The following is a 12,867-nucleotide window of genomic DNA, read 5'->3' as shown; positions in this document are numbered from 1 at the left end:
CAACACAAACCCCTCCCCCTCTCCCTTCTCCCTTCCCTACAACTTCCCCTCCCCTTACTTCCCTCATCCCCTCCCTCCCCTTCCCTCGTCCCTACCCCTCCCACTTCCCTCGTCCCTCCCCCTCCCCATCCCCTTTCCCTTTTCCCTCCCCATTCACGTAGACTGTCATTCAGAGTTTTCCTGGGCAGTGCCGGGTTGGTCAGCTAATATATATATATATATATATATATATATATATATATATATATATATATAGTATATATATATATACAGTATACACACACACATATACTGTATATATATATATATATATATATATATATATATATGTATATATATATATATATATATATATATATATATATATATATATATATATATATATATATATATATATATATATATATATAAAATCTCTCTCTCTCTCTCTTGATGTAGAGCTTATTCTAAGTGCACATCACAAAATTCCTTAGACATTATTTGTCATAGGCCAGTAATCTTTGTCTAATGAATGGTGACTCTCGAGAAAGAAACCATTTTTCATTACAATGACGAATGAAAAGGTCTGTCTTTGTGAAATTAACACATTAGCTTGACAAAGATATTTATGTTAAATTGTAGGAGGGGAGGACCTGCGTTCTCCAGCACACCTAATCATATGCTGCACCTTGGTTTCCCCCATTGGTAAGCAGGGATTTGCTGTCTTACACTTTATCGCTCTAACTAACCGGGACTGAGGTTTGCATTCTCAAGAACAGTGCATATGTCAAGGGAACAGCGGATCCAATATCCATCCATTATGCAAAACCGTTCAGACGAGCAACTCAATTTGCACTCGGTCTTGTGACGCTGTGAAGTCCTTGGTCATTCAAAGATACGGTTATGTCCAGGTCTTTGTATCCCGCTTCTGATCCCCAACGACAGATAGCTGTTGGCTTTGACTGAGCTCAAATATCACACATGGGCCAATTTTTAATCGAATGAGATTCAGTGTTCACTAAATTTTACGATAAACCTTCCATCACTGTCAACTATCGAAATATGAAAGATTACAATTTTTTTCGTCACAACTTTTTAAGATACAAACCAGCCTTTTGAGGCCTGAAAAATACAATGCTCTAATAAGAAATGGAATTTCAGATATCTGAGTAAATTTCACATATTGGCTCTTCTGATAAAAACATTCTTACCTTAGTTATGGATACACATGAAAAGCCCACGATTTTGGCAGTGACCGTTGCGTTGTACATCAGATGCAGCCACACTCTGTTAATGGAAATGCCCATTGTTATAAAGAAAGAAATAAGTAAATAAATAAAAAATGAAAAAGATAAGTAAATGGGGAAATATAGACATATTACACACACACACACCAGCCCTAGGAGAGTTGTTAATCAGCTCAGTGGTCTGGTAAAACTAAGGTATACTTAACTTTAACACACACACACACACACACACACACATATATATATATATATATATATATATATATATATATATATATATATATATATATATATATATATATATATATACATATACATGATACATGTACACACACACACACACACACACACACACATATATATATATATATATATATATATATATATATATATATATATATATATATATATCATTTACACATTTCGGTGTGCTTGTGTGTGTATGTGTTAGGTATGTACATGGAGAGCAATTCAATCTTTTACAAACAAGATAATTAGGTTCCTTAGGATTTGCAAGTCTAATGAACAAAATATGAAGTTCTATTTACAAACATGTAAAGGTCGATACTTGTTATTCTTTAGCAAAATGTTAGATCAGTTAACAACGTTTGCACGTATGGATTAATTAAAAAGAAGAGAATACAAATTACTACAAATTGCAGTTTGTGCAATTCACTCTGCAATTCAAAGCAATATCCCATTCACGGTCTTGTGAGCCTCCATTTCCCGAAAGTCAGTTGTATAATTCTAAACTTTTTCCTGATACCTTAATACTTTGCCCGGTCTGTTCAATACTGCACTTTTTACAGAAGCGTGGGATTCTCCGAGATTTAAAATGCAAGTAGTTTTGCTGGCTTCCACTGGATATTCCATTTAGAAAATTATATTGTTCACATTGAAAATTCCAACTTTTTTCTACTTTTCTTTTTAAAGAAATGGCGTTCTTTTTCTGCGATACAATATACAAGCAGCTACGCGTTACCGGTAAAAAAGAAATTTTGGTTCGACCGTTATTGGAATATTTTTCTCTCAGTATGTCAGCAGCTTATCTTGATCTTTACTTGTTGGCCTCCTCTAAAAGCAGCCCTTGCAACTCGCTTGCAAGTCATCAGCACCATCATTCTGTTGACATGCTACCAAGTGACTATCGTTTATCAGTTATATATATATATATATATATATATATATATATATATATATATATATATATATATATATATATATATATATATATTTACACACACACACACACACACACATATATATATATATATATATATATATATATATATATATATATATATATATATATATATTTTATCCCAAAGATGATATGCGAATAAAGACAATATGAACGAGATGACTTATCCGACAACACAGGAATATATATAGTGACGGGCGACTGAACAAATCAACGTTTCAGCAAGTTTAATGAGGATCTCCTTATAAAAGGCTCCGTTTCATGGGATGAAGAAGATACGAAAATAGTCATATGAAAGCTTTCATGGGACTTTATAGTTCTTTCCATAAATTTAGATTTGAATATATATATATATATCTCCATATACCCTATGCAGTAGTGCCTTTATAGGTTAATGAAGATAGAGCGAAAATATATAAATACATAATTCGCGCTCCCCTGGCTGCCTTTCAAAATGATGATATAAAAGGATAAAAACAATCGGCGCTGAACGAGATGCTTCTGTTATAATCTTCCGACAACACAGGAATTAGAAACCAATCTAAAAATACCTGAGTTAGTGACGCAGGCGACTTGAACAAAGTCAACGCGATTTTTCAGCAAGTTTAATGTAAACTCTAAGGATCTCAGTGTTATCTTCCCCCCAAAATACTAAAAGGCTTTTTGTTTCAGACTTGGAACGTCGAAGAAGACTCATAGTCGAAAGAGCTGAGGATGTTCACACGAAAAATGCAGTCACTGTATGGCAAACAGTATAAGCTTTGATTTTTAGGACTTTTTCTTTTCCCTTTATGTTCTTTCCATAAATTTAGATTTGAATAGCAAGCGAAAAGTGCGTGAGCATTTAAATATGATCATCTTTATGAAGCAACCTGCAATTTTTTTTCCTAAGAGGATTAGAAAATTATTTTCTTTACAGGTATTTTGCTCTCCATGAAACCGACCCTATGCAGTCAGTGCCTTTATCAGGTTAATGAAGATAGAGCGAAAGAATTATAAAGGAATTTTCTTTTTAAGCCTTTATCTATTCGCGCTCGCTGGTTGCCTTTCAAAATGATGAGTGGGTAACCAAAGATTTTGGTGTAAAAAGATAAAATATTCAGGAACCGAGGAAACCTTTTTTTTTACTTTCTTTTATTAAAGTACTTCTGTTATAATGTTTTTCAAAGGGCATATTTACAAATATACTGAACATTTAATATGAGACTAATGATCTGGCGATAAAAAAACGGGATTGGAGTTGAAAACATCTAAAAATACGACCTGTAAAAATTAGTCAAAATAAAAGAAATAATTTATTAAATAAAAATTGGCAGCATCATCTAAATTGTTAAATAACAAAACTTGATTTTTCTTAGCCAGTCTTACAGGAATTGATGATATCTAAGGCGATTTGTTTCAAAATGAGTAGCCTACTAGAAATCTGGTATAGGAATCTAAAGTAAACTCTAAAGTACTGTGTTATTCAGTGTTATCTTCCCCCCAAAATACTAATATAGTAAGTTTTTGCTTTGACAACAGACTTGGTCTTTAGATTCTAGTGGTGCGTTCACAGGCGCAGGCAAAGGCACACTCACGCTCATAGTCGAAAGAGCTGAGGATGCTCATCACAGTCTAAAAGTTTTGATGGCAATGCAGGAGTTTTGAAAGTAAGAACAACGAGCTGCTACACACCTACCGTGCTCTCTCAGCTGCATATGGCAAAACAGTATAATGCAATCTCTCGGATATGTGATTTTTAGAAGATACTCTTACTAATTAATGTTATTGATCACTTTTTCCCTTTATGTCATTACTCTTCACAAACGAACATAATAATTTTAAATATTTAATCTTAAAATTGAAAAAAAGTTTAAAACCTATTAAACATTATTTAAATATGGATCATCAAATTACATATGCCTACTAACCTGCAATTTTTATGGTGAATGTTAGAGGATTATTGTTAAGGATTATTTTCTTTTATGAGCTGCAATATATATATAAATATATATATATATATATATATATATATATATATATATATATATATATATATATATATATACATATACATATATATATATATATATATATATATATATATATATATATATATATATATATATATATATATATATATATATATATATATATATATATATATATATATGTGTGTGTGTGTGTGTGTGTGTGTGTGTTTGTGTATGTAAAGAGGCAAGGTTTTATGTTACTCCGACCTGTTTACGATCCTAGTTGGTTGCGAGAATTTATGATTTAGGCTCGGACCCGCCAACACTTCCAGCTCCGTGTGAATGATTTTACAAGGACCAATCCCTTTCAGAATTCAAGGCTTGAGGCCGCTACAGCCTAGGCCTACCGATTCGTCCCCTGTGTGAACGCAATCTAATCTCACCATGTCGGTCAATGCTGAGCTTAATTACTGTGTTCATAACCGCTGCTTTTGGAAGTTCCTTCCTAAAATTGACAACCCTTCAGCTCACTATCCTTTGTCTTACATAAAAAAAAAAAAAAAAAAAATCTGTAGCAATCAAGAAAGTCAATTTGGCTCATGTTTGAATTTTAAAAGAATCCACACCATAAAAAGATCCTCCCACAGATTTTTGGGGAAAAGCAAATTCTCGGCTCTCCAGCGAATTGCACAAATCCATTTGGTAACGTCGGATGACATAAGCTGTTGTCAGAGATTTTGTTGCAGACTGGAATTGGAAGACTGGAAGGAAATTGTTAGTTCAATTGGCACAGAAAGCTAATCAGCGGCCTCGATATGTTTTCAACAAATTTGCCATTGGTTGGGAAAAACTGAATTCATTCAATGTAATAATCTAAAACAAGCAAAACAAATAAACAGTTCCATAGATGATAAAAACTAATAATAATAAAAGAGAGAGAGAGAGAGAGAGAGAGAGAGAGAGAGAGAGAGAGAGAGAGAGAGAAAGAATATCTTCATCATCTTTATAGCCTCATTTTCTGTGCTTTAAACCATAAGCAGTTAATGAAAGAACAATAAACTATATATTCTGTATTTTATCAATTATCCTTTAGTCATAAAACCATTTTTGACAAACTCAGAGGTCAAAATAAGGGACTGCAATGAGTCCACAGTAAGAAGGTGGTACAGAGAGTCTGATGCTAACTTTTTAAAGACTATTTAACAATTTCTTTAAATAATGGATACGAAGAGAGACTAGAAGATAGTAGGTATTATTACCAAATACTGAAAAGTGGATATCTTCTAAAATAAAACCCTTTCATTATGATTTTGATCATATGGGTCTAGTTTTACGAATTTAAATATAATGATTAAATGTAAATACACCACCTACACTCATAGGAACGGCTACACAGAGACATTTTTTATATTTTTATTTTATCATTATTTCGTGAGACTTGACCAATGAATAACGCATTTTCAGTATCTTGTAGTTTTTTTTTTTTTTTTCCCAGCTGTGTTGTGCTACGAAAGTCTGCAGTCATAAAAAGAAAGACAAATCAGAAGGAATATGCGCATTTTTTTTTCAAGAACAACTATTTATTGATAGAATGCTGTGTATATTTATATTCTTGGTAGCAGCTGTGATTCGAGGGTTGAATTTGGAGCCGTTTTCTGCAATGTTGAGCACAGTGACTCTTCTCGCTGAAAGCCTTTGCTTCATATCTTTATGCTCTCTTAGCTTTTATAACTGTAGTTTCTGTGATGCCATCAATCAATTCTGTTTTATTTTTGCACTATATCCTGAATTTAAGATTTATTTTTCATTATGTCTCCTCTGTGGAATGCGGCGAATGGGAGCTGGGGCGGAATGAGCTAGCTGTGTTCCATCAACAGAGAAGAAATTGTGCGAAAATTCGTTTAGGTCTGTTATTTGATCATCGTAAATAATTGATCCAATCAGGTGTTTTAATTTTAAATGAATATGCAATGGGCGGCATAATTCGGTGTGATGCATCGCAGTTGAAATGGAACCACTATGAACTCCAGGCCCATGGAATTCAGTGGAAAGCTGTCGTGTTCTTTTATTGATTAGTGAACTGAGACTATATTAGATATGCATTCATATTAGATATGAAACTTCTCTAGCACACGTATTAAATAAACACAATCTTACAGTCGGACAACTAAAGATACTTATGCTTAAATTAGAGACATGTTATTGCGTAGTGGCTTATTCAATATACGAGTTAGAAACCTTATTTCAAACGTGATATATCCTAGCGTCTTATTATTCCTTGTCAAACATCATTTTTTTCAGACATTGGCCCACCGAACAAATCTGTCGTGGGCTCTTTCATTCTTAACAAAAATGATGTGATGTCATTCTCTCCTTGTGATACACAACATCAGCAATTTCTTTATATATCTAACCAAATATTCAATCGTAGGGAATGTCATAAAATACCAGTGGCACAGTCCTACATAGATACACAAGAGTATCAGTTTTAGCTGTCTGGAAGACAGATATCCTTGGACGCTGGATCCTTTGTCCATGTAATTTATAGTCTAGGCCGTAGACAATTGAAGGAAAGTTTCGTCACTAAAGAAAGAGGCTAGAGTTTAATAAGTGATCCTCTTTACAATATTGACACTAAACCTTTTCATTGCTGCAATGAAGGCTTTATTTCTCAAACGATAATTTTTATTTCTCAAGTCATTTATTTTCTGATTGAATTCCGCTTTTGTGAAAATGGAAAACTTCTCACTATGCAGCTCTCTGTACCCAGCTTTTCATCAACATCATGTACTCTCAGTATCTTCCATAGGAAAACGCTTGGTCACTAAATTACTGGTGACTTCAAAGTAAAATAAATTATTGGTATCACATGTATGAAATTGCATGGACAATTCTTTAAGGTTCGAAATGACGTCTCATAACTAAGGATAGATTGGTTTTCTTGCACGCTTAATTCTTTTATTATGCATTACATATTCCCGGAGGCTTCTTCGCTAAAGTATACGCTGACGGCGATCGAGAGAAAAACTTGGGTGGGTCCGCCACCACCACGCCACACTTCCCCACCTTTACAAAAAACTAAAATTAACAGATTCGCTAATGTTTCTGTAACATTTACCAGTTAGGTTGTACACCTCCAGGTTTAATTTCCTGCATCACCAGAGCGACATGTTATTATGAGAATTCTACCTTTTATTTCCCGGACTTGGATTTAAAAAAAAAAAAAAGTAAACAATGCCATCGAGTCTTCTGTACAGCGTATAATGTTGTATGAAACTCTCAGCCACGGCCGGGTGGTAGCCTGTGTTGTTGGCATCTATAGCAGTGCCAAACGCATGATCGTGGATAACTTTAACCATAAATGAAAAAAAAATACTGAGCCTAGAGGGCTGCAGTTTGGTATGTTTGGTGATTGGAGGGTGCATGATCAACATACCAATTTGCAGCCCTCTAGCCTCAGTAGTTTTTAAGATCTGAGGGCGGACGGACAGACAAACAGCCATCTCAATGGTTTTCTTTTACAGACAGCTAAAAAAGACGCAAAAAAAAAAAAAAAAAAAATAGAAAACAGAAACCTTTTACCACAAACAGGGCTATATTATCACAAATGGAGGGGCATTTTCTCTCCTTTTCTCCATAAATCGGGTAAAACTTTCCCGAAAAGTTCTATCTAATTCTTTGGGGAACAAAATTAATCACGCCAGACGCTATGAGGGATTGACTGCGACTTTATTCTTCAAAATTACTTCTCTTTTTCCCTCTCACCGTAAATAAGGATACCCGATCTTGAATGAGTCTGGATGTAGCCATTATTATTCATCGTGTCCCTGTTGACCTGAACTGGGAATTAGTTGCCTGGTAGTTACGTGTGTGTAATGTGTCGAAAACACACACGGACGCACACAGATATACACACACACACACACACACACACACACACACATATATATATATATATATATATATATATATATATATATATATATATATATATATATATATATATATATATATATATATATATATATATATATATATATGTGTGTGTGTATATATGTGTGTGTGTGTGTGTGTGTGTGTGTGTGTGTGTGTGTGTGTGTGAGTGTGAGCGTCTGTGTGTGTGTGTCTATGTCAGTCTGTTTGCGTAGATAAATAAACATGAACACATTAAGAACATGAAATTTTAATAAGACACATATGCTACAACAGCAACTATAGTTAGATCTTTGGTGTACCAAAAAATAAAAAACAAGTGAGTATTTGAACAAGAGTTCCTTTTCTCACCACAATGTACTCTTCATTTAGCATTCGACAGTTTTAGGATAAGACTGGCCCAGTCAAAGCCAACAGCTATCTGTCATTGGGGATCAGAAGCGGGATTCAAAGACCTTCCGCCGTAACAGTATCTTTGAATGACCAAACACTTCACAGCGTCACAAGACCGAGTGCAAATTGAGTTGCTCGTCTGAACGGTTGTGCATAATGGATGGATATTGGACCCGCAGTTCCCTTGACATATGCAATGCTCTTGAGAATGCAAACCTCGGTTTGTTGAATGGGGTAAAGTGTAAGAGAGCAAAACTGCTTACCAATGAGGAAACCCAGGTACAGCATATAATTATGTGCTGGTGAATTAGGATCCTTCCTCTTCTTCCGCAATTTAGCGTGAACATCTTTGTTAAGCCAGTATGTTACTTTCACAACCACAGACCTTTTCATTCGTCATTGTGATGCAAGAATTGTTTCTTTCTCGAGAGTCACCTCGGGTAATTCACTAGACAAAAACTACTGGCCTATGACAAATAACGTGCCAATATCTAAGGAATTATGTGAAGTGCATTTAGAACTAGTTATACAACGAGAGAGAGAGAGAGAGAGAGAGAGAGAGAGAGAGAGAGAGAGAGAGAGAGAGAGAGAGAGAGGTTCAAAAACTAGTTCCCCTTTGAAAGGCACAGTAAAAGGTTTTTCGTAATCATTAATTTTACGACCAAGACTAGAAAAATTATATTTCTAGTTTATATTAGTACTATATTATCCTTAAGCTCCACAGAAACAGGAAAAATTAATCATAGTTTATATTACTACTATTCTGATTACGTTTCACGGAAACAGGCAAAATTAAAAATGCAAAAAACATGACTTTATCTAAAGAATTAAAGAGAGGAGATGACGTAAATGGCAAGTCGGAAGCTTATGATGCCACGTAATAACTGTAATCTGTATGAACAGTAACGACAGTCAAGAAGCATTTTGTTATGCCAAAACCGTACTTCTTTAAAGACCAGAATTTCACACTTTTATTTAACCGTAAAAAAAGAAAATGCAAAAGCAGAATTCTGAAAAGTTTCCGACTCGTGAACCACTAGGGAAATTGATTGACCTTTGACACCTGAGAGACGATAACGAACCACCTGAACATAAAAGTGTAGGATTTGGTGAAAGATTGTAGATGTATCTATTTTTTTTGGCGTGACTAAATTTCTTACTAGATATAGTAGAGGTTCATAGGATAAAATAAGTAACTTATTCCGACATTTTGTCATTAAGATACAGAGTGTGAAACCTGCATTTACAAAGAAAAGAAAGCTCAAGAAGAAAATGCTCTCTCGAGATTCTCGCCGTATCAAAGTAAATATCTTCAGATTCTGCATTCAGTTTAGGGGTGGGACAGGTGGGGAAGGTGGGATTGGGTGAGGTATGATGAAGGAGGCCACATATTAACAATGCAGTTCTCTAATAAAAACCCCTTTTTTGCGATCATTTACTCCTGATTTTTTTTTCTTTTTTAGGTTAGGTGTTCTCTTGCTTCTACTGAGTATAATTACCGTGGGATGAAACCCTTATTGGCGCTATGAGGGATGTCAGTTTTTGCCTCTGTCTCCAAAGATGTGAGACTTTGCATGCAACGTGCTGCTTCTGTATGCAGAAAATTCCGTTTTTGTATTCCTGTAGTATGAATGTTACTAATCAGCGAAGGTTGTTGGAGTTATGTTAATCTCTCTCTCTCTCGCTCTCTCTCCCTCTCTCTCTCGTAAAATTTTGCGATGATATGTTGAATAAAATTTAAAAACCATATATACAATAGTAACGTAATCAACAACAATAGGATTAAAAAAAGTACACTTTTCCTTACAGCATGTTAACAGGTCATTATTATTATTATTATTATTATTATTATTATTATTATTATTATTATTATTATTATTATTATTATTATTATTATTGATAAAAAGATTCTTTTCATCAGTCTACTGTGGTCAAATTAAGGTATTTAGCTATAATTCTTTTATTTCCTCTAACGTTTCGACTTGTGCTATGGCAGTCATCTACTTGGAGTTACGTGGTGAATGAACTGATGTGCACAGGCAGGCGTTTGCTGTTAGCTGATGGATTGGTGTGCTCAATATGTCTGTTTTCTTACATTTGTCTTAATAATAGTTGGAAAGAAATTTGGGTTTCTTTTCCCTTGTTGCTACTGTTTTTTTCCTGGATGTGTAGTGCTTCAAGAAGGCGCAGGCTCTGGCGATCTTTAGTTTGGGATTTAAGTTTTACATTTTTAATTAACTCTTCTCTCTGAAATCTTTTATTGCGATGCTAATGGTAATAGTTGAAGACAGGTCTCTCTTGAGAATGGCTGGATGCTTTGAGAGTTTTTTAATCGTTATACCGACATGCGAGTGGTAGTTCCATTCACTGGTCATGTAAATTCGTAGATGATGCTTCTTCTCTTCAAGGACACATGTGGTGGGGTTTTTTGACTATGAGCTGGCTGGGTTTCACAGTTTTATAGAAAATTACAATGCTGATCTTTTCCCTTCTGGTGGGGGAGACTTTTCGCAGTTTTACCAAGTGCCTTTTCGTCTTCCAGGTATTTCAGGTGTATAGTTTATCTTTATTGCACTACCTTGACTATTTTTACTGTTAAATTTCTTTCATTGTACCAATTACCTTTTAATTTTGCTTCGGGTTGGCTTCCTGTCATGTCGTTTGAGAAGTTGTTGTTAGCAAACTTTTTTTCTGGCAATTTCCTCTGTGGTGTCCACAACAGACATTTATCCGGGTATTCAATGAAGCCATTAAGGATGCATGAGTTAAGTGTGTAGAAAAAGAGCAGTTTAATCTTTTACAAATAATTAACTTTAATTCGTTATTTGCAAAAGTCTAATGAACAAAGTATGGATCTTTATTAACAAACATACGAAGCGAGTAAAGGTCAATATTTGCTATTGTTCAAAAAAAAATGTTTAATTAATTTACAACGTTTGCGCGTATGGATAAATTAAATAAAAGATAGTACAACTTTTTACAGGAATATCTGTTTGTGCAATTCAATATGCAATTCAAAGCAATATCCCATTTACGGTCTTATGAGCCTCCATTTCCCGAAAGTCAGCTGTATAATTCTAAACTTTTCCCCTGATACCTTAATACTTTGCCCGGTCTGTTTAATACTGCACTTTTTACAGAAGCGTGGGATTCTCCGAGATTTAAAATGCAAGCAGTTTTCCTGGCTGCCACTGGATATTCCATTTAGAAAATGATATTGTTCACGTTGAAATTCCAACTTTTTCCTTATTTTGTTTTAACAGAAATAGGTTTCTTTTTCAGAGATAAAATATACAGGTAGCTATGGGTTAACATTTCAAGAGAATTTTGGTTCGACCGTTTTTAGAATATTTTTCTCTCAGTAGGTCAGCAGCTTATCTTTTAAACAAGACTGCGTGTGGTGATGTTGGCTTCCCATCACACAAAAGAATGAGGTTGGAGTTTCACAATGTCTCCCTCAAGTGACTCTTCTTTACAATATCAATACCAAACTTTATCACTACTTGGATATGAAGGCTTTCTTTCTCAAACTGTAATTTGTTCATTTTTTTTTTCAAAATCTCAAGGCGTTTCTTTCCTGACACGGCTTAGCTTTTGTAAACGTGAAAAACGTCTCACCAAATAGTTTTTTTATATCATAATTAAACTGTCATTATCAATAAAGATACTGCGACCAAGACCACTAAACATTATTTATATCATTGGATCTTTCCTAGATAGTGACCCCCACGGGTTTTAACCCCGGTCTGTATCCACCTTTGCAGCGTGTTTAGCACAAACCCGTTGAGGATTATCGTAAAAACATAAACAAAAACTGTAAATATATGAAAAAGATAATGACCCCCAAGAAATATAAGCCCCAGATAACGACCCCCAAAAACGCTTGGGGGATCATTATCTAGGAAAGATCCATATCATTTGCATAAAGGTACATGGAAATCCGTTAAAGTTCACAATGACGTCATTTAGCTAAATATAGACTGCCATCCTTTTACCCTGATTTTCTTCATTGGGCATCATATATTTCTGGAGACTTTTATTCTAATAATCTATTGTATAACAAACAAATTATTATCACTTCACATTTCAACTGCTAGTTTATGAACCACTGTACGAGTTATCTCGAGCCTTCTCTTTGATTTTGACTAGTCACATGCCATAT

The 12,867-nt window shown here is 34.5% G+C and overlaps 1 long non-coding RNA gene across 1 annotated transcript in view; it reads right to left on the bottom strand.

The window, feature by feature from the left end:
- LOC136837319 (uncharacterized) overlaps positions 1 to 12,867 on the bottom strand; it is a 139,162-nt gene that overhangs the window by 55,823 nt on the left and 70,472 nt on the right. The window contains exon 3 of the long non-coding RNA XR_010852639.1: positions 1,191 to 1,266. This is a non-coding gene — a long non-coding RNA (uncharacterized lncRNA). The remainder of the gene's footprint in view (positions 1 to 1,190; positions 1,267 to 12,867) is intronic.

Source organism: Macrobrachium rosenbergii, chromosome 58 (genome assembly GCF_040412425.1).
Source record: "Macrobrachium rosenbergii isolate ZJJX-2024 chromosome 58, ASM4041242v1, whole genome shotgun sequence".
Taxonomy (NCBI): domain Eukaryota; kingdom Metazoa; phylum Arthropoda; class Malacostraca; order Decapoda; family Palaemonidae; genus Macrobrachium; species Macrobrachium rosenbergii.
Note: the sequence above shows the minus strand (reverse complement) of the source record. Positions and strands in the feature narration are given on the sequence as shown.